The sequence below is a fragment of the Typopeltis vanoorti genome, chromosome 1 (assembly GCF_054136105.1).
Source record: "Typopeltis vanoorti isolate ZY-2024b chromosome 1, IOZ_Tvanoo_1.0, whole genome shotgun sequence".
Lineage (NCBI taxonomy): Eukaryota > Metazoa > Arthropoda > Arachnida > Uropygi > Thelyphonidae > Typopeltis > Typopeltis vanoorti.
The window spans coordinates 82,632,074-82,656,300 of NC_143549.1; the positions used below are offsets into that span (position 1 = coordinate 82,632,074).

The 24,227-nt window shown below is 34.5% G+C and overlaps 1 protein-coding gene across 6 annotated transcripts in view; it reads left to right on the plus strand.

The window, feature by feature from the left end:
* Positions 1–24,227, plus strand: part of LOC150110161 (uncharacterized) — a 110,468-nt gene that overhangs the window by 16,592 nt on the left and 69,649 nt on the right. The window contains exon 3 of one of the 6 annotated variants that reach the window (XM_090398178.1): positions 6,632–6,798. The exons of 3 other annotated variants lie outside the window; for them this stretch is intronic. The gene's annotated coding sequence lies outside the window, so the exon portion shown is untranslated. Of the gene's footprint in view, positions 1–6,253; positions 6,333–6,631; positions 6,799–19,675; positions 19,774–24,227 lie in introns of those variants that run through there. 2 more of the 6 variants (XM_090398204.1, XM_090398195.1) reach the window with 2 other exon arrangements.

Sequence of the window (24,227 nt, forward strand, 5' to 3'; positions counted from 1 at the left end):
TAACTAAGTGTTAAGATCGGCATAGAGATATTTAGAAGCATTTAACTAGAATTTTTACGCTTAGAATTTAGAATTATTTATTATTATTTAACTAGAATTATTAAGTAGAAATATTGTAAGCTCGTCTAGTTGGCCGAGTGGTTAACATACTCGCTTTCCAACCACAGGGTTAAAATCCTTCCATGGGAATTGATACTGGTAAATGCCTTTAGTTGGAATATGAAATTCATCGCTCTCGTGTGAGACCTCCGCCCCGCCTATTGCTCTGAAAGGCTTGATAAAGTCTCATGCTTAATGTCTAGAGCAGGGTTATCAGACTACGTAAAAATATGATAAAAAATTCCACCGTTTTTTATTCCCTTACTAGAGCCATATGCTGGATCTATTACTTAAGTTCAATGTTCTTTATCCGTCGAGAATACTGTATATATAATATTGTTGTTGTTCATTTGATCTCTTTTTCTAACATAAAGAGTATTAACATTGTCGTTGATGAAGCTTGAAACATTGTATGCGTTCTCTATAAAATACAGTATTCTCTTATTTCCTTCTTTCTATGAAAAACACCAAATAAGAGGTCACTTACGTGAAGAATCAACATCTACTCCCCCCCCTCCACCCCAAGTAAACAGACGTACTTCAGTCAAACCTCCAATTTCACGCATCGCCGTTCTCTTTCAAGAAGGAGGTATCAACCAATGAAAGATAAATCAATTAAGTCCTACAAAGTTGATAGACACAGAAGGAAAATTTTGCACAGTTGTTTGAATAGCCCTAAGTTGCGTGAGGAAGGAGGACATATTTATGCCTTGAGAAGTCACCACAGAAGTGCTAGAATAACTTCTCAGAAGGTGTCTAACTCGTGTGTGAAGACTGCAGAAAATTGGAAGATAACCAATGGCAGAAAGTCATACCAAGCAGCGGAATGGAAATAATGTCCTTCTAAAATGGAATCAGGGACTTATTTTCCGCAGGATGGTGCTGATAATAGGGGATTTATTTTCTTGTGAGAGTTAACAATTCTTGATAGAAGGAAGGAAATAAGTTCAAAGTTACATTGAGATACAATGTTGTCAGCTTCGAAGAGTTGACTGAATATAATAGTCGTTTGAATTTATATCGAATTCCAGGAATTTTTTTTTTTTTAATTCACGTGAGTTCTAGAAAGTCCGTCAACAATAAAGAAAAAGTAAAATGAAACGTAGATGCTTAGCATCGATCAGCACAAGGTTTTGTTCGGATTTAAATTACAAACATTTTACATCCTAAAACTGATTTTAACGTCAGGCTTAACTGCTTGCGGATGTCATCGCTCTTCATCTAACTCTTGGACTCCGATACCGAGGATTATTTGACATGTTCTCACTGAAATTGGCATATATCATGCTTACGTCATAAAAATGTGCAAAATTTCAAGGAAACATAATCGAGGATGGCAGATTTTATGACGTTATGAAATGCATCAAACTTTTTTTTAATGTAATGACTTGTATCGTCATTAAAATTTGTGAACACATCATAAACTTGGTTTTGTTTTGTTTGTCCTACTCCCTGCTTGGAGTGCCAGTTCCTTCCTGTTTACCTATTCCCTCTCTCGTATTTCCATCTGTTAAATTAATTCTGCACCCTTCAATCCTTGCATGTCCATGAACTGATTTAGAATGTGAGAAGATTTTACACCTCCTCATAGTGTTCTTTTTTTCTTCTTTCCTCTGGTTTTTGTTTGGATTTACGGAACATTACGACACAGAGCCAACGAGACAAACAGGGAAATATGGCAAAGATATTATTCACTTATTTCATGTTCGAGTTTTGTATGTGTTAATTTACTTGCAGTTTACTTATAGGTTTCTCGGTAGCACTACGTCACATCCGTTTAGATCTAATATCATAAAATCAGGCCTGTTTTTGTATTTATATAAGAGAAAGATTTCCACCGCTGGATGTATAACAGTTGGCATAGATTTCTATGTATTTAAAACTGTGTGTGAATATTATTATCATTATTATTATTACGATTTGTTTTATGGGGATTCAGAAAACACTCTAAACAGCTAGAATCGATGGAACTTTCATAAACAATGAAGAGAATTTTCAGATTGTTATATTTGTTATTAAAAAGATCTTTGGTTATCGAAACAGTATTTTGCCTCGAGTTTCTGTACGTTTGAAAACGTCAGTTTTCAAATGATGATCTTCGTAGATATTTTTCCTGTTTCTTTTGCACCATTGAAACATCACTCTTAGAGACTATATTAAAAAAGAAAGAAAAAACCTTCTGTTGGTAGAAAAGCCATCCCAACCATGTTGGAACTGACTGAATTTGAGCGAAAGTTACGTTTTGATTTCTCAAAGATATAGAGATCCTGGTCTTATATTGACTTTTATGAAACTTATTGAAATATTATAAAGATAATTTAAAATGTTATAAATCGCACTGCTGAATGCTACTTCAGTTCCTGGAATCAATAATACAGCAGGTGATTTTCAACTGGACAAAGCTCTCCATCTTGCAGATTATCAGCGTTATGCACTATTCTACTAAAATTCATGAGACGTGTAAATATAAACAAAACACCTCTTTAATACCCTGTCGTTCCTCTTATGGCTGTAATAAATGCTTCAAAGAATCTCAGAAATACTATACTAATTTCTAGTAAACGTTTACGTTATTGTGCTCTCCTCCTTTAAGGCATTTCTAATTTTGGAAGCTCGACGAGATTTTCTGCGAAGCTCTGATTGAGGAGTTGTGCTAGCTACCGCATGTTCCGATGACATTCTTTCTCCAGCATGGTTCTACATTTATTGCTTTAATGATGCGATCACCTCTAAAGTCACTGATGGGATAATACTAAAAAAAAAAAAAAAACATTATCTAGACATCCTCCATACTAGAATATGTCCCTCAGACTTACTCCACTATATCTGACCAACACCTAAAAGTAGCAAGACCTATAGCAAAGGAAGAAAAGAAGGTGAAGAAAGAATACGTTGACATGTTTCTTAAAAAAACTAAAGGTTGTATTCTTTGGAGAGAGAGAGAGAGAGAGAGAGAGAGAGAGAGAGAGAGGTTGTCCTAAAGAACGGAGGTAGTCGGAATGGGAATGAAAAAAGAGGTGGATGAGAATTTTGTTTGTTAAGTTTGAAGCTTTACAGTAAATGGATGTTGACTATCAGCTGATTTGTTATTGCACTCTTGGAAGAAAGAAGAGGAATGATGGTTCAGCAGAAATTTGTCCATGGAAATACCTATAGAAAGAACATAATGTAAAACAGAACATATATGAGTGAGTTGTGGTGCATTTCTGAGGAAGGATCAACAATTAATAGGACTTTCCTCTTCTAGATGGCATCAAGCATTCTTAGAGCTTTGGATATGAGAAGCGACTAGAATAGAAGTGAAGAGAAGAGGGTACAGTATCTCTTTCTCTCTCTCTCTCTCTCTCTCTCTCTCTCTCTGTATCTCTTTCCCCATAGAATTGCTTTCCATTGATCCATAGTAGTAAGGTTCAGTGTGTCTTTGCTCGTCTAAATGCCGATGTTATTGTTAACTAAGGTTTTTGGTTTGAAGCCAGCTCGTCTATCCAAGTTTCTAGAAAATTCATGAATTTTGAGCTCTGTAGACATTTATGAATATTAACGTAGAGTTGTAGAAACACGTGCGATGGCTTGTAGGTGCTCTCATCTTCAAACACAGATTCTGTAGAGATGTGTGCGACGACCTGGGTAACCAACCCTTTCAAGGAGTGTCGGTTCATGATAACAAATATTTTGGACTTACTGGTGATATCTTGGACCAATATTACTTGTAGACTTCCATTTTTCCAGCGTATTACCAAATGTGGACTTCGGAATGATTATTGCTATTATGATATATATTTTATGATATCCGACTATTATTCTCTCCTGAAAACCTCCTTAGCTCAGTGAGTATAGACGAAGCCCTTTGGTCCGGAAAGACCTGGGTTCGATTCCTGTCCATGACGTGAGGAACCTTTATCTGGCCTCTTTCGACGAAAGGTGAGTTAGCCGGTCTCATACGGAAGTAGGGGATTTTTTGTCTCCCAGAACGGGCAAACACCGGCCCCGTGCACAACACATGGATTACAGTCTCCCAGCCATATGCTGGTCCCGAGCCAGGAGAAAATTTCTACAATTTCTGCAATGTCATCTACTGTCGGAAACGACTGAAAGGGAAAACCAGATTCTCTCCTGGAATGCTGTTTAACTCTTTTTGTATGTTTGGCATAAGAGATTGAAATAATTTTCGAGAAAACTGTTAATCTTCTCTAATAGATATTCAGTTTGCATATTGCGTAGTCGCTTCCACTTTCCTGCAATTGAAAGGAAGTAGGCAGACTTTTGGTAGAAAGTATGTAAATGTACCCAGAAATAGATTCATACAGTGGTTCTGAGAAGTTAGTATCCTGTGGCGAGCAAGTTAGGTAGAATCCTGAAGGGGTTTGAAAAAGTACCAAGTGGTGAGAATAGGGTTCTCAAGTTATTTAACCCTTAATCTACCCATGGGACGAATGCGCAATTGGTTAACAATTTTTGAGTGGGTTTTTCATTAAAATAAATAAATTTGCTTTTTTTTGTGACTCACCAAGAACTGCGCCTTTTTTTAACATCTTTTCTCGATTCCTGTAAGATTCGGTCTGTTAGTTGAGTTTGGCACATACTTCAGCACGTTGGCCTAACTGATAGTGATAGGACAGGTAGGTACCCGTTACTTGGACGCCTGAAGCGACTTGAAAAGTTGTATGTTTAGTCTATAGGCAAGGTTTTGGGATTATGTGGAAAATTAAAAATATTCAATAAATAAATAAAATTAAAAGATAATAATAATAATAATTCTTATCCTAACCAAGGTATTCACGTACCAAGTTGGTTTACAACCTTTCGTATGTAGAAGTAGCATTTAATAAATAAAATAAAGTATGCTATGCCTATGTTTACGGGTCGCATTTGAGTTTTCTCCTCAATCTCGAGTTTGCGGAGAAAACTCCACATTAGACCATTAACTTCTCTTTAACTTGAATTTATTCATGAAGATCTTTTACTGCTTAGACAGGATGGGATTCAAATTTAGATGTTTTCAAATGTCATCAAAACATAGTAAGTTACGAAGGCTCTCTCTCTCTCTCTCTCTTTCACACACACACAAAGTCTTACATCTTAGTGTCTGTTGCTACAATGTTCATCTTTTCACCATTTCCTTTGTCTTCTAACTGGTTTTTAAAAAATAACTGATTTCATTTTTTTTTACTTTTCTAGTTATTCTATCTTTATAAAAACATTCAAGCTCTTAATAGGCTTTTAAGAATCTTTCTCCTATTTGTTATCCATTGATTTACTGATTGTAATGTATTATCTCTTTATTTCTAATCTTATTAAAGTTGTGTTTTCCTCATTTTCTTATTATTATCTTTCTGTAGTAGTCTAACTGTTTCTGCCCTTATTTCAGAAATTAAACCGTTCTCTAGAATCCTTATCTACAAGAATACATATACAGAAACTTTTATTTATATATAAAATATGTTATTTATTATATATATACTTTTTTAGAAGGAAGTTTTGGTTTGTTTTTTACGCCCTGAATGACGACACTTCCCAAACTTCATGTTGCATTGCTTCACTATGAGTCAGTCTCTGGGAGGTGTCACCACAGGAACACGAAGAAAAAAAAAAAAGAAAGAAAGAAATTAGAATAAAAATAAAATAAAATTTCCAAAGAAATGCGCATGGATTTATTATTATTATTGCATACTTCTGAGTTGTAGCTGTGCAAGTAGTACTACCGTACACATCCTTTTCGGCCAGTCGAGATCTTTAAAATAGCACCTTGAGTGTGTAATATTACTAACGCCAACATCATGCAACCTGTTTATTAAAATAAGACTAAAACTGTAATATTTTAGAGTTTTTGTAGCATATAAAAGAACTCTAAGGATCAAAATCTGTCGTGTATTTGTGTCCGTCTGTTGACCAAGTCTCTCTGTCTGTATCAGAATCTATTTATAACTTTCTTTTTTCCATGTTCGCTCTGTTCCCTATATTTATGCTACTTTTTGTCTGTAGTTTGCATTCATCTCTCTTTCTTTTTTTTTCTTCCTACTTGCTAATGAGTTTCATTTTCTGCAATAAGCTTCTATATACGACAATCTCTATTATGCAAGTGTTCTGCTGATTGTTCCTGTAAGCTGAGAACGAGGCTATTTACTGCGGTTTCGCTGCGTTTAATTCTGAGAACATCACCCGGAAAAGAAGTCTTATATTTCTCTGGAAAGTGTGGTTTTTCTTATCTCCAGCGCAATGGTGCAGCATACCAGGTACCTTTTATGTTGGTATCACTTATCGTGCATAAAAATATGAGGATACTGTTATGTGGCACGAAGTAGTATTTGCTTGTCGGACTTCTGTTTTGTAACATGAAATAGCCATATGAAAATCTACGAAGACTAATTTTGTAGCAAATAATCAGACTTAATTTAAATATTTTGATGTTATTCTAAGCTAGTTATTATTTAGATTTGATTTCAGTTATACGATTTAGAACTGGTTTTTATTATGGGCTAAATGATGGATATCTTTGATTATTTTGCAACAGATACTGTCTTTGATTCTTTAGGGGGCCGCATGGTCAAGGTCTTTAATTTTTGTGGGCTAGTTGCTAATCACCATAGGCACTATCTGACAATTTGTTAAAAAAGCACGATTCTGTAAGATGCAGTAAACAGTTAATGGGAAGGACAAATGGAGAGACAGTATTCGTCGTTGAATGGACCGATGCTAGAAGTGGGGCATTTTCTTATTTTATATATATATATATATATATATATATATATATATATATATATATATATATATATATATATATATATATATATATATATATATATATATATTATATTATATTATATTTTTTTTATTTGGATAATTAATATAATAAATTGCATAACTGCATTATTTAAAATGATTTTATTTAATTTTGCTTATTTTAATTCATTTCTTTGTGTAATGAATCTCAGTATATCAATGTATCTGTGATTGGTGTCGAAGTCGAACCAGATTTTATTTAAAAAAAAAAAAATCAAAACTGTCAGCTCATCGTACATTAGAGAATCGGCTCCAAGTCGATTTCGTTGTTATGTTTAGAATTTATTAGAGCTACTTGGATATGCGCATTTTTTTATTTTTAAAAATTCTGTTTAGTTTCAAGTCCGTCGTTATTATAGTAAAAAAACACGTGTAGGTTTTAACTCGCATACTTTAAGGTTTAGTTAAATAAATTCCAGAAACAACATTTCTAAAAATGTTCTGTCATTTATCTCAATATATTAGACATAATACCTAGTTTGAATCAGATTTTGAATTTTGAACCGTAGTTTGCTTAAAGAGTTTCTCTTTAATATCAAGATGCATTTCTGATACATTGCCCATATGCGACATTGAGAAGGACATAAAAAATAATTAATGTCATAATAATATTGAATTCTTTCATTTGTAAGACGAAAGAAGTCAATATTTAAGTTCTTTCGTCTCAAGTTCTTCGATCTTACTTTTGTAGGATGAGGAACTTGAGGTCACCAGGAGGTGTCAGCAGGTCTCGAGACCGCAGTTTAGTCTCGAGATCCTACTAAGAAATAAGAAAATAATGATAAACACTTATTTTAAGATATTCCCTTTCAAAAGTGTCTGCAAAATAAAATCTCGAGATATGAGCCTTAAGATGCAGTTCATCATGCAGATGAAGGCTCGTGAGCGGTTCGTGCTACTGCTTCCTATATACTATAATTATAATTATTAAATATGCTACGACTTGGTGTGAAGTTTCAATTCATATTTTAGATTATAATTAGAGGAAATTTTCAGGCTCCTTTTAGCCAATCTCAGACTAAGTCGACCTTTGGAGCCGAGTTTTTCTCGGCTCCAAAGAAACTCAGGATGTTATCGCTCAGCGAAACATATTAAACCACGGAAAACCTACTAGCAAATATGAATATCTTGTGGAATTACAAACATCATCTCTCATCTAGCACGTCGCATAAATGCACTCAGCTACGATGCTGATAAAATGTGGAGAATGTTTGCATAGTTATTTCAAACGACGGTGAAGCTAAAGCAATGCCGTCTACTCCCTTTTGAGAATAAAGAAAGACACTCGAAGATTTATTTATTTGTATAGTAATACTTAAGTTACTATTTTATTCTCTAAACAATTCACCACGAAATAACTCAATAAAAATCTAGTTGCATTTATTAATGAAGAAAACGACCAAAAACATTTAACTTGACAATGAATATTATTTAAGAGAAATATTTAAATATCATCATTATTTCATACCAGTTACGCAAAAATATCGGTCTTTGAAACTTTAAAAAAAAATCTTCCAAAATGGTCGCGAAGTTACGAAAATGCATACTTTTGGTTCTTTTGACGTTCTACTGCTTAAAAGAAACGAATTCAATCCGTATATTCGCTTTTTATTAGTAATTTTTGATTAAATGTTTCATTTGATATATTATTATATATTATGAAATTATATATTATAACATAATTATTAGAAGCAATAATTTTCAAATGTTTTGAAAATTATTGGTTCTAATCACAAATTATATATATCTATATATCTCTCTCTCTAGCTGAAATTGATATATTTTTCATAAGTGGATTCGATCGGTGTGATACCGATTGAAACAAACTGGTGTTAAAGATTTGTATTTTTCTTTAGCGCTCACTAATTTAGAAAAAAAATTCAGATTGTGTTGCTTACTTTGTATAAAAAAATAATGCTGGATCATTATTATTCTCTGTTATAATTCTAAGTTCTTTACTAATATTCCTTATGATTCATTTTTAATAATCAGTAATTACACACCAATTAAAAATTTGCTTATAAAACATACTTTAGAATTCTGGTAGAAAAAATTGTTAGAAAAAATTTTTTTGTTAGAATGACACTTCTTCAGGTAGGTGAGGAATTTCAGGGTAACGGATGACAATGCTGTAACCAATGAAGCTTTAACTGAGGCTCAGCTATTGCCGTTACCCAGCCATGACCAGAGCTTATAGCTCAATAAAACCCCATCCATACATTTTCTTCAATCAGATGAAGGAATAAAGAGTCAAGGACTCAGTCCATCTCCCCCCCCCCCCAACCGGAAAAAAAAAAAAATGTTAGAATTCCAAGTTTCAATTGTTAGCATTGTTAAAACGGATCTCATGTAGACTGAATCGACTGATGAAATTTTTATGTTTAATTTCAAGTTTTGGATTTTCATTGTCAGTTTGAAAAATTTTGGTGTTAACACCCTTTTAATTGTTGTTGTTGCTAAGCAAGTGAGAACAAATCTGGTGCATTTTTTTTTAATATTGCCTTAGGAATTTACAGGTAAGTTATTTTGAAAAGCGTGATTGAATTACCAGCTTCACTCTTAGTTTAGCATGGTTTCGTTCTAGAATTGTATGACCATGTAGGTCAGTGTTACTGTTACACATTAAATCACTATTCATAAGAACAACTCTTCTTTCTTTCTTTTTCTTTCAAAAATAATAAGAATAAAAAAGATCCTGTTTGAACATATCATCATGACCTTGATATCAAGTGAACGGTATAATAACTGTCAATTATATATAAACAACTAGAGAAAACAGAATTTCTGTATTGATTCCGTTCACCGATCTTTTAATATGGAAAAAAAAATCGGAATAGTTATAATTAAAAAAAAAAAAAAAAAAAAAAAAACCTTGACACGGATGTTTACCAGCAAAGCTCCCAGAGGCCGCTGTGGTACAAGTATTAGCACATGAAATTATCCGTCAACCATAGGGTGACGTCAGCAGTACTTGCAGTTGTGATGTCATATTCCCAGGCAAGCAGGATACAGCACTTGATGTACAATAGGGCTGTGTTTTCTGTTAATTGGCCCGCTGCTACGGGAATTAATAGGAGATATTCACACAGGAACAAGTTGTGATTATCATGCATAATAAAATCCCCAGCAGGTATACGATAAAGAATCTTTCAATCAAACTTTCTGTAAATATTTATTGCAAAGCTGTGCTGATTAATATGAGGGGGTCTGATGTGGGGAGTGCCTCGGGGAGGAAAGATGCTGACTAGTTTCTTTCACTGTTAAATACCGATAAACAACTGAGATAAACAATGTCTACTTGAATTTGTACACATCCGGTTCTATGCACCTCTTAAACCATTATCATTTGTGTCCGGATATGATATTACACAGAAATCGTTTATAGCAGGTATGCATATATGCTGTAGTAATCAACTAATGAAAGGTCATTCATTGAATATGCATGTCAGGAGTTGGGCGTGACTCGATTCTATAGGGGGTAATCTGTCGGTCAGATTATGGGCTATTTGGATAGGTTCCTTTGATTGTTACATGACTTATAAAGCTTGCAGCAAATACCTAGTCTCCAGAAAGAATACTAATAGGAACTAATATTACACGCCTGTGGGGAGGACGGATAACATCTCCTGTACAGTAAGCGAATAGAAAACATTTTGCTTGGGTGGTCGGAATTGTAAAACTACGATAATAGGACATCAATGAATACGATTCGCAAGAAACATGCTATGCACTCTAAAAACGTGGAAATGGAATGCTAGATAAGCTTGAATAACCAAATAATAGTTTCTTTTGCAACTATTGCAGAAGCAATTGTAACAAAAAAGTATGTATATCTAATTTAGGACTTATCGTTAAACCTAATGGCTATAAGAATTACATAAGGTTAGGCCTAATGACAATTACCATTTTCTCTGTTGAAATATTTGATTTTAGATTTTATTATCAATGCGACAAAATGCATTTGCAGTAATCTATTAGAATCGTAGCAATGCCGAACAACAACAAAAAAGAGGAATAATAAAGAGTGACCCAAACGACGTAACCTCATCTTTCATCGACGCATTTTGTATGTAATGTTTAACATGTGGCACTTTTCCGGAACAGAAGAAAAACTTCAAATCTCGTGCAGCTGTTGGCGCTACAAGTGACTGCCACGTGCCACGCAACTAGTTCCGGTTTTGAAGAAGGAATTTCACATCACGAGATGGTAATAATACAACTGATGACTGTAAGGTTGGTGAAGGAATGCTTTGAAAGACTCCCAGTTTCTGAATTTGCAAAAAAAAAAAAAAAAAAAAAAAATCGAAAATGCAAACGTTTCTTCTTCGCAAATAAACAGACTATAAAATTGTCACATATCTGTCATTTAATGCAATTGATATTATCGTTGAATAGTTTAATAGCATTGTAAGATAGTATACTTTATGTCAATGGGTATTATTACTTTTACTTTGCATTACCTTGGCCAAAAGCTTTTCGTTGAGGAAAACTGGTATATGTAAATCAAGTAAATTGTCGGCAAATCACAGATCTCTAGTTATGACATCTGCCACTAGGCGGCGTATACATAAATACAGTTTCTTGTGAATATCAAGTTGGTTAACATATGTTTGCAATGTTTACGAAAATATGCGTAGAAGAGAAACAAAATATTTTGTTTAGCTTAATTTAGTTTTACTAGAATCTGTGCCTGAATATGGAAGCATACGATTAGCCTTTCTTGTAAACAAAAAAAAAAAAAAAAAAAAATTGCAAAATATTTTCCTGTTAAAGTCGCATTTAGGATAAATCACAGTAAAGTGTAAGACACGATGTGTACTTAAGATGGATTTTGCAACCTTTCACTGAGGAAACAGATGTTGAATAATGAGACTATAAATTCTCAAAAGTTTGTGGGAAGTTTGTAATATTTTTTTAGGAACAGTTCTCCGATGCAAAAGCCAACAAATTTAGAAGATAACATATTATGCATAATATTTTCATGAAGAACAACTATTTTTACGAAATGGCTGGTTTTTTGATGTTTAGCACACGTCGACTAACATAGGCCTATGTAAAACAACACTAGCATTTCTCAAACTTTGTCCCATGCCTACAAACTCACTTGAAATTATGGCATCATAATGTAGATCACCTTTCTCAAAAAGTCACTCCTCTAATTTTTAACAGCTTGTAAAATAGGCTTATATTTTAAAGGAAATAAATGAAAAACACGTCTTGATACTTATAAAATCTATAATATAGTACTTTGTCTATATTTTATTTGTAATTTAATCCGTAAATATCTGTAGAATACTATTAGGTCAAAATAATATTATCAATGATACGAAGTAAATCTGTATTGAGGTACTGTAAAAAATCTCACTTGATTTCTGTTAAATCAAGGGTTCGATCTTATTTATTTGTAGTTGAAACCCTTTGCAATCTTTGGATCTGTAAACCATTCTATAATGAATTCGTCAACATCCAGTATTTCACCAATGGCTAGAACATAATTCTAGTCATTGGTGATCAACATATCAGTCTATACATGATCATTTTCGATGATGTTGAGAAATTTATGATTGATTAATTTTTCATATTGTGCACTAAACGTTTATATTGTGTGATTTGTACAAACACCTGATCTATAAATGTATGGAGAGCACAGAGAGGTCGTCGAAACATTATGCCATACTCATTAACCTTGAGAATATTTCTTTTGGTTATTTAAGTCTGAAAAGATTGAAATAGGCACTTCTATCGGCACTCACTCAACTTACTGAGTATGTAGGGAGTTTGTGTTCGAAGCACACACACTTGCTCGAGAGTCCCTGCGTCGGCAGGAGCTGAAAATATCCTCAGAAATGCGTAAGTGACTTGGAGTCTTTGTGTTGTGGAAAAGCGCGTGGAATTCTTAGATGATCAGTTGCTCCAAACACGTGACCTATTCTACTCTACAGGAGTTCCTCGCACGCCTTTAAGAGGAGGTTATCACAGCTAACAATCGCAGATATCATGCAGTTCTTTTAACAACCCCACGCACGATTCACGACGCATAGGAGCGTTTCGTGAGCGTTCCAAACAAACGGTGCTGTGTGGCCAAGCCCGAGGGTTCCATCTTGTTTATTTGCTATCGAAAAGCCCTTCCAAGTGGTACTTAGCATGGAATCATTGCCTTCTACTTAGTTTGGCCAACCGCGTGCTATTTATGAGTACAGCTAAATGTCTCTGCACGTGGTCATTTGACCTGCCTCGCGAAGTCTCACTGCTCACTGAAGATCAATGTAAACATGTTTTCATTGGGATGTTTTTCGTTAATTCTTTGACAGTTGAGTTCGTTTCAAATTACTGAAGTTTCGGATAGTGGAAGGATTCTGAACTCGCGTATCATAGTAACAGCATTAATCACTGACCCCAATTTTCTTTATTATTATTTTTTACTTTTACATTTCGTTTCTTTTCTCTATCCCTCCAAACTTTTCTTCAACTTTCCGTTTTTTTATTCTTAAATTTAGGTCTCTCTCTCTCTCTCTCTCTCTCTCTGGAACAGAAACAGTTTTAAAACTTCAAATAGATATTGTAAAGACTTGGTTTCGAATCCAGTCTATGACACAAAGAACCTTTATAAATATTTTTTCAACGGAAGGGTGAGTTAGCCGGTCTCGTGTGCAGGTGGCAGATTTTTCTTTCCAGAAACTTGGTTGTTCATCCAGCAAAACAGGAAAATCAGCCAAAAGAACACGCACGCGGCAGACGACATACATCACTGGCTTCATACCCTAGGTTGATTTGGCTGAAAGTTCAAAACAACAATTCAATGGAAGTGACAACATTCCTTCTGCAAAACAGCCAAGCTGGCCTGAAAGCATTTATCAGCAGTAATTATAAGCAATTCGATTTCTTTTCTGACTTCGAAAATATTGAAAATATTCGAAACATTTAAAATGAATTATGAATTTCTTATAATACAATGTGCGTATGTGACACGTAGATACTTATGGGTATTAGGAGGGGGAGGGACCCTCTTGACTGAGACGCTAAAGGCGTGTGTGCCTGTCAAGTGGAAAAGTCAATTCAGTTTCAAATTTCAACAATGACTAGAAGTCTTAGTTTATTTGAACAGGATTGTTTTGTTTGATATTGATTATTTATTCTTCATGATCTGAAATACACTCTGAAGATTAGCAGTTATTTTCACGATAAATCGTTTCCTCAATGAATTTCTTAAACTATTTCACGCACGTGAATTACACGTATTAAACCACATTAGCGGAGAGAATATTTCATAAGTCTGGTACAGTTTATTACTAATAAGCCAACGGTGTATTTACAACAGTGCTAGCAAAACTGTTATGTAGATAATTAAAACCATATTTTTTCTCTTACAAAACTGCATTTTGCAAGTGAAATAAACTGGGAACAATCTAGAAATACTGATATAAACTTGATTCGTATTTATAAATGATTCCCTTGGAAATAAATGACGATAAAGTAGTATAGAACTGCACCACTTTCTCTACCACGTACACATGCACTGGTATGCCCGACTATAGCCTACATCCTTCCTTATTAACTTATGTCTGAGTTTTAACATGATTGACAGCAGCACTGAATTTAAGAGATCCTGTTTCCTCTCACAATCAGACGTCGCTACAGAAGTAGGTCTGAATAAATACATGATGACTGTAGTCCAGGGCGAAAAGAGGAAATAGTGGAAGTGTAGATCCGTGCAGGAACACAGATTGTACATTTCATTTAATGATGGTTTTAAATTACATCGTACTGTTCGACTAGAACGCCATCTAGGGTACTTCACAAAACCAATTATGTAATGAATTGCTTTACGTATGCAGATTAGAACAGAGATTTCAATGGAGTTGGACGTCTATTGAGTAATAATTCCAAATGTCAACTTTCGATTAATTAAACAAAGCTACGTCTCAAGAATTGTAACTTTTTTTTTAAATGTGACTTCTTCCCCCCCCCCCTTCCACTGAAGGGTTTGAGGATTTGGTAATCCGAAAACGATGATTTAGAGACAAAACACAAAACATTTTTAAGCCGCAACCCGCCCTTAGTAAGTAGGATAAGTAGTCTCACATAAGGCGATTGAAATTCTATCTACTACTTAAACACATTGGGATTAAAACCCGCAACTGGCTGGAGAATGGAAATGTTGTGCGCTCTGCTTACCAATCATAGAAATAACCGAAATATCAGTAATTTTTTACGGAAATGATTGAAAATAAGTATAAAAGGTGCGTTTTGGCAATAGAATTCTTATATAGTGACGTCATTCTTTACCATGGCATACTGAAGGGTTTTTTTTTTGAGGGGGGAAAATTAAATAATATAGATAGTCTATTAATTGTCATTTGTGACATGTGATTTTATATATATTGATATACTTTTTTTTTATTAATTTTTATTACTGAAAATGATTTTGTGGAAACCAAAATTTTAAAACACATTAAATTTCGTTACGTTGTGTCTTGCCAAAGCGAAGTCCTCGTCATGACTTCGAATCATATTTTTATAATTTTGCGACTAAAATCATCTAATTAAATCCAAACTTGAGATGACAAATTTTAGCAACGATCTTGGAAGTATACCAATTTCACTGAAATCTTGTACGTACTTAACCGACCAACCAATAACTGTTTGCATTTTGCGAAATGCACTTATAAAATGAGTGATTTTGAATCATCCGTGAGAAATTAAACTATTATGAAGAAAATGGCGTTATTATCCCAATTAGCGAGACCTGGTTGGAAAAACTCTGGCTTTCCGAGTTGAAAAAAAGCAACACCCTTCTATATGAAATCCGATAATTCACCATTACTTGAAAAGACTATAAAAGTTTTTCGAGTCCCAGAGGGAATTCAAACCTAGTTCTTTTCATCCAAAGTTGACAGCACCATGGAGACTAGGGTGGCGTTATTAATGCACAAAAATTACTAACGTTGCTTAGCATTTACTTTTGCATTAATAGCAAACATTCATTCACAGATTTATTCCACATTTTCGTCTTTTTCCAGGTGGTAAAACAATGATAATTGCAATATTTCTTAAGAACAGTATAGCACTTCTCATAAGATTTCGCACACTATTTTTTTTTTTTTCAACAAAGTATTAAATTCATGTTAGCAATCTATTCATCCATTAATTACGTATTTTTCCACTCCACTGCTGAGAATAATGTGCACTTGCAGCAACAGCAAACATGGTTGTAAAGTTATACAACGGATTCCGTCCTATGATGTACAAAAAAAAAAAAAAAAAAAAAAAAAACGGGGGGAACTGAACAGAACTTAATGACCTTCAAATGTGGACTGGTAAGAGGATGTGTCATTCTGCAGAATTCGGCGCTACAAGAGGGATTTCTGACACTTGAACTTCGCTGAACAAGTATAGAACATTGTATATGAAAATTTAGTTGAAAGGAAATGTCAAAGTGGAACTTCGACTCCCAAGAATTTTACATAAACGGATGTGAGGGCTGTAACAGGTGTTGACAAACAGTCTCGCAACAAAAGTTGCAGTGCAACCACCTAGGAGATCCGAGAATGTGCAAGAACAGTGTGCGGATTGTTCTATCTGTTAATTTTCCATGGACGAGCTGCCGCCCACAAACTCCGATTATAATATTATGGCGATCTGGTTAGCTGCGCGTGATGAAGTGTCCACTCTCCCACCAGCAGGATTGTGAATTCGGATCCTACCACTGAATGGAATGTCTTTGGGTGACAGTTTAATGTCATCGCTCGGTACGTCACCTTCACCTTGCCTATTGTTAGTCTGCAGGCTTGTAAAAGCATTCCCGTCTGATCCGAGAGTAGGGACACACCGGTTTATCTATTCCTTGGCCCGCTAACTAAAATATGCGATAGGTTTACAATCTTTCGTACATGGAATTCACCTTTAAAAAACAAACAAACAAACGACAAAAAAAAAAAAACCTTCATGCTAAGCGGCGGTTTCAGTTTATGCTTAAATCGCAAAAACTGGAATCTGGACGACTGGAACGAGGTTTTTTTTTTGTTTGTTTTTCATTTCTTTCTTTTCTTTTCTTTTTTTTTTTAATCGAATGGGAGCAGAACAACTATATTGACCCAATTGTAAAGCATGGCATTAGCTGTTATACAACACGGGAATATTTTTTAGTTGATATTATATGAATGGAGAAGTATACCTACTCATTCTCAATAACGATATACTTACTTCACTTATTAATACTGTTCAAAGAAACAACCTCACAAATTCCCATGTGCTATATCTGAACATGTGAACCTCGTTTCGGGAAGCCAACGCAATGGGAGGTTTGAGAGAATCTTGCGCGAAGAATGGGAGTTAATTTTCCATGAAACTTTTCATGTATAAAATTTAATGTCACATAGAAATTTAATTACCAGATGAACCAAATGTTCAGATGCAGATTAAAGTGCCTACACTTTATTATAAATAAAAAATTTCATCTCATTTCTATCTCTTTCCCTCTCTCTCTATATATATAGGATGAAATAACATCTTTACTAGTACAACTTACTGATTTCAATTGAAAGTGAGATGGCCAATCATATACAGAAGTGGAGGAGTTTTTCATCTCAAAACAGATAAACTGGCTAGCATATTATTCTGTTAATTGTATGTAGTACACACACACACACACACACACACACACACACACACACACACACACACACACACACACACACACACACACACACACACACACACACACACACACACACACACACACACACACACACACACACACACACACACACAATTTACAGAATAATGCACTCATCTTGAAACTGAATTGGATTCTGTCATCGTTACAACCAATAACCAACAAAAGTTACGGCAGTTTCAATTAATAATTTATTACGCGTTCTAATACTATTACACTGTATTCAGTCACCCGATCTCAGTTAATTTGTAACAATACAGAAATATACAGACTAATATAAAGTTAAGAAATAACGAAGATGCACATTTTGATTATCTTGTAGATATACAGTATGTGACACAAGAGCAGACATTTTCTATTGAGGTAAGGGTAAGTTAATCCGTGAACTATGCTCTAGACACTAAACATGGAAGTTTTCAAATCACTTCAGACCTCTAATAAGCAAGGCGGTGAAAGCGCTGCAAGTCGTTTATCTTTTAAAGACATTCTCAAAATTCCATCCGTAAAGTGAGATTCGAACTTGTAGTTCCTGTTGGTTATAACGGGAGATGATTTAATAGGTTATATGCTGCTTTATTCTTAATATTTGCAATAATTCGTGATTGAGTCTACAGGCGTTTTTTTTTAATATGTATTTCGTTTCTTTTTTTTTCCATTATGGAATAATATGCTTATTGCACAGATCAGTTGCCTTTGATCAGGAAATCCATCTCTCGCGCTCTCTCTGTCTCTCTTTGAATCATAACATCGGATTGTCAAATCATGTTATAAAAAATAAATCCTTCAAAAATTCAAAAGGAGATTGGGTTAACTTTGTCTTAATGACATATATAATCCTCCCCTTATAGTTGTTTTCGCTTTTCTTTCAAATAGTTCCTTTATGAGGGTAAACTTGATTAACTTTATAATTTTATCCGTAGCTTGCAAACTTCAAGTTGTTGTTGTTGATCTCTTCTGATTGCGAGAGGCGTGTTTATGTAACATTTCATATCCAAATTGAAAAAAAAAAAAAAGATAAAAAATGAATTATTTACTGAAAAGTTTAAATATCCAATACTATCTATAAATAATCTACAATTAACATCATAATACCTAAAACCAAACACTTATTCGTGACCGACGAAGAGTATGATCAGTTAACATCGTTTGCAAAATTGCTATAAAACAGTTAGCAAGCACTTTAATAATATATATAAAAATTATACATTAATCTGCAAAGGATGTACTTGGAACCATATCCGTGGCTAATAGAAACCTAGCTTTAGCACTAGTCAATGGATAATTCAGTTACTGAAAGTATAAAGTGACTCCTAAGTTCTTTACCAAATGGTAAACAAACTCCAAACTCTAGGACATGACGAATCTAAATGGAACCGAAATGGCCATCTAGTTCATGACATATGCTATAATGCCATTCAGCCTTTTGGTAAGATTTCTAGAAAGATATGAAACTACAATAAAGAACATTTCTTCAGAAAAAAAAAAAACGTAAAAAAACGAATGAATCTCTATGTGAACTCTATGAAAACATATCCAAGAGTTAAACCTAAAAAGATCGTCTTTAGCTTTAATATAAAGATAATAATTCCGTTCCTAATGCGCACACACACACACTACACATTGACATGCTGACTGACGAAGTACCTAACACAGACGTTCCTTATTTACGGACTTACGAAATAAAGAAGATTTCTTTAAAACGAGTACAACGGGGGGTTGTGGGGGGATAATAAAATGTGCCATCGATGATCACGGAGCGTATCACGAGTTCTACACTTCATAACGGATCCCCACCCATCCCACTCAATCTCGTCAGTTGTTTCTGTGCAACGACTAAAATTTCCGTCCCCGGGTTGCCCTTTTGTGGTGAGTTCGCCATGCGCGAGGCTTTGCTCATTGTCTTTTCCTGCCCTCTACTGAAGACTTACAAACTATATCCGGCCTGACGCCCGTCAAACGGATTTCCCATGATGCCACTCAACGGAGCGAAACGGATTTCATCTCTGTGGTGATGGTGTGCGTGCGTGTGTTGGTAGCGCCGCCACGAAATCGAATCGCCAAACTGCTTTCGGCAGAGAAGCCTCACTCGTGTGTCCCGTGCGCTGCGCAACGATGGAATTACGGTGCTTGCGTACGTGGAAATGCTATGAACCCTCCCTCTGAACGGTGCACGTGCTTCGACAGTGACGGAATGAAGGTGAAAACTGTCGGCAAACAGGGTGAGTTTTAACTGTTTTAACTTCTGACAATTTCTTATTACATTTAGAAAAGAGAAGCGCGTGCTAAACAAAGCCCCTCTAAAATGATAAACGTTTTTTTTTTTGTTTTATTTATGAATGCCGCATACGACGATAAAATAATTTTAATAACAGGATTTCATTATGGTTGCCACTGAAGGTTTTAGTTGTTGCTTTAATTCATTTGTCCATTTCTGTTTCCATGACAATTTCGTTGCTAAGTGACTGAAGACGAGCAAACTACAGTGTGCTCATCAAATACATAAAGGTATGGATGGTTAACATCGGTAGAATAGTGCAAACTGATGTAGTTGGTATTAATTGCAATATAGCTGTAGACATCGACCCCCTTAACCCCTCCCCCCACCTTCATGGATTATTAGTATGACATCCGGAACTTGCACTCCTGTTTGTCTGATCTCATCCCGTATTCAGAAGTCCTGCTGTGAGTAAATTTTAGCGTTGTGGGAAAGTACGGGGACTGCAATACCTGTCTTTGTTTTGTCTTGCATGAGAGATTTGAAACACAGCAGGTGAATATTCTCTCTCTCTCTCTCTGACTCATTTCCATTTATGTTTTTCGGAAAGAAGAAACTTTAACACAAGATCACTTTGTGGTGGTGGACATTAAGATATTGTTAATATTATTTAGAACAAATAACATCCAAAACGATGATCAAGATATCCAAGAATCATTTCTCATTGGACATTTTCCACTGCTGAAAATTAATAGGCCTTCGTAATAAGTTCATAACTCATCATATACGTTAGAACATTTTATTATTCTCAAGTATACTTTGGAAGATTTTACGATCTTCGAACATAACTGCACGCAGAACATTTCTAGAAACAATTTGTGGAAAGTGCAATCTCCACAATATTCTTGTGGAGCTCTTCCAACAGGTGCATTCTGTAATTAACCTTTTTTTTTTTTTTTTTTTTTGAAATTGCACTTACCAATTCGTGTAAGCTCGGAACGAGACACACGCACAACTTGACCAATTAAAATAAACTAATTTGAAATGAATCTTATTACTTTGCCAAATTAACAAAAATGAATTTGGACTTTCATATTAAATATTATATTTCATATTTTGATTTTGTATGTCTGCGTATTAAATGAATCTTATTTTCTCTTTAATGCGTGAGACTCAAATGGCCTGTCACAGCCAAGTAATTTGCATTCTACAAACTAAGTAATGCTATGATAGGGCGGTTAATCATATCTGCATAGTCTGCTGTCTGTGAACTGCGTGTATTCTCTGGCTGATTTATCTGCCTTGCGAGATGAAAAATCGCAGTATTCAGAATAAAAATCTTTGCCACCTCCGTATGAGGCTGGTAACTTCCCTTTAGTCGAAATCACTTATAAAGTTTATATGAAAAACTAATATAATCATATTGTATAATTTTATAAAATTTTATAAAATTATAAAAATGATTATTTTCCTCAAATTATATGTTACATATGTAATTACATTTTCTCTCTCTCTCTCTTTCTCTTCTGATCTCTCGAATATTTCTGTATCTAAACCTAATCTTATCGATTATTGTTCCTATTTCAAGCAAACAATACAATAATCGGAAACTTCTTACACCTCTTAACTTGAAATAATAGTGCTCCTTCAGTTGACTGAGATAAGAGAATCGGTCAAGGTTTTTTTCAGCGATGAAGATATAAAAATATGTCATCCTGAAAACAAAAGCATTGGACATGTTTCAATAGCTTCTAGACATAAGCTAACATTAATCACATTAATGCCTCATTACCAAAATAAGAAATCTGATAATTCATCAAGACTCTTAGATAGTAATATTAATTTACTTCTATGTATCTTTCCGTATATGGGTGAGGTTATCAAGTTTTAAAGTCAGAAGCCCAAATTTACTGCATTTTGCAATACCATACTTAACTGAACAGAATTCCATTCATTTCGCTGTCAGAGAGTTGATAGAAAGATATTAAGTGAGAAAGAAGATTTTTCTTTTCTGATAATAAAATTTGGTTTATGAAGTATAAACAGTTGGCTTAAAAATAAAAGAAATAAATCCAACAAACTTATCTATTAACTTGGAGACTATTAAAAATAAAAACTTATGCGATTTCGATTAAAGGGAAGTTGCCAGTCTCATACGGAGATGGAAAAGATTTTGATTCTGGAAAAACAAACATCAAGTTATCCTGGTCTGATTCTTTAACCGTGCACCTAATAGTTCCATAAGGAGGACAAGAACTGGAAGCTGGCAATGATTTTGATAACCATCGGCCTTTATGAACGACAAGTAATATGGGTTTACGAGGTGTACTGAGGAGCATAAAGCACATGACTATCTTTTAAAGGAAGTAGCTTCCTTGTGACTGCTTTGTTTTGAGCGCAATTAAAATGTGTCCTGTCGGACGGGATTAAAATTAGCGGAGTTATAATTTGGAGGTCAATTTATCTAGTTATGACAGATACAAAATGCAATACATTAAAAGTTAATGTGCATAGGTAAACTACTGTCAAAAAAAATAAAAATAAATAAGAAGAAAAAATAAAAATGTTCTGAAATAATGCAATCGAATTAGATTTTATTTTAAAAAAAATCAGAAAATTTGAAAAATCATTTTGATGAGAATAATTTAGGATTTAAGTTTTCTTTTTTAAGGTAGTATTTATGTTCTAAATGCATATTTTCATGTAAATACTTGACTGTACTGTAAAAAAAAAATCATTTTACTGTACGTGAAGAAGGAACGAACTAAACGATTTGATGAAATTCCATAATCCTTAATACCAAGCAATATACGGACAAACAGACATGATCCCCCCCCCCAAAAAAAAACGTTTGTTCTCTACGAAAAAGTTATTAAGCTAATGCACCACTGTGGCTTAGTCAAAAAATAATAATAAAAAAAATGGCTGGGTCCCTTATGATGAAATGATTTAGGTTTGAATGCTGTTTGTAGTGCGAGGTTTAGTTTGAGTTGATTGTAATTACTCAGTTCCGAGGGATAAAAACTCAAGTTTCCTGAGGCCCAGATTATTCAATTAAAAAGCGCTTTTAAAGTTCTTCGTGTCCTGTAGGCGATTCAAACCCAACTTTTCCCAAGCTATCTTGTCGCCTCTTCTAGTGACCAGTTCCATCAGCGGTGATGATATGCTATAGTCTTGCAACCTTTTGTGTGGGGTTTGATTTTAAAAAAAAAAATTAAAAAGAACTAAGAAGGGAATGCGAGAAAACGCTTTTCAACTAAAGTTAAATTGTATGGTGAACTCAAGGTTTTTCTCGCAAGCAATTTTGATTCCTTTATCCCTTTTCAACAGATAAACGGCAAAATAATTAACAGACGAAATGGATTTGCATCAATGCCTTATTAATTTTGCACAATTCTAACTAATAAGTAAAACTAAACAAATCTCAAATTTAATGTGCCTAACTGATGAGTTTGCAAAATTAAATCTGCTCTACTTTACGACGAATTGAAATGATAATGCTGTATAACACGACACCCCACTTGGCATAACTTTTCTGTTATATCTACAATAGCATGTAGCAGCTATACAAACAAGCATCTCTGCTTAGTACTGTCTTAAAAAAAATTGCAGAACTTTAGTAATGGGACTAAAATCCAAAAGGAACATCCCTTTCTTTCAGATATTAATCTTCTCTCAAAAACATCCCTTGCGACTGCTTAAATATATCCATATTACAAAAAATACTGCTTGCCTCCTCTCGATAAATAAGTCTCGATTCAACAGAAGATTATTATTATTATATAAAGTGTGTGTGTGTGTGTGTGTGTGTGCGCGCGCGCGCGCTCACTTTACTGTTAATGGGAAATGTCTGCTAACTTGCTATGAATTTCATCTGTCCCGTAATACTATCAAAGAAATGTTTTTGTGAATTGGGTGCGGTCCACACATATTGCCAGACAGAGAATGCAACCGTTTTGAGTTTTAGACCTGTTTGTAGGAGGACATGTGTTTTCGAAATATGCATAACAAATGGAATGTTGAATTATAATTAATGGTCAAGTGGATTGTTTCTTAATTCTAATAGAATGTTAATTAAAGCCTTTCATAACGTGCACTTTACCTCTCTTGCTGTCCCGAAGACCTATTTTTCCCTCACTATTAAAAAAAAAAAAAAAGGAAAGTGAAGTCTAGGAGGGGAGGGACGAAGGGTTTTGAAAAATGGGGGGATACTCTCTCTCTCTCTACAACGTCTGCGATGTCCAGTAATTTTAACCAAAATTACTCGCTTCCGGGAACAGAAACATTACATTCAATTACTGTCAATGACAATAATGGTGGGTTGGGCTGCCTCAGACAACGATGCATGATAGCTGCTACCGTCCCGCCCTCTGTCGTCAAATGTCTTTTGAAAGATGATAGCTAACAGGAAAAAAAAATAAAAAAGTACTTATTGAAGTTTTCAACTGCCGTGGAAGT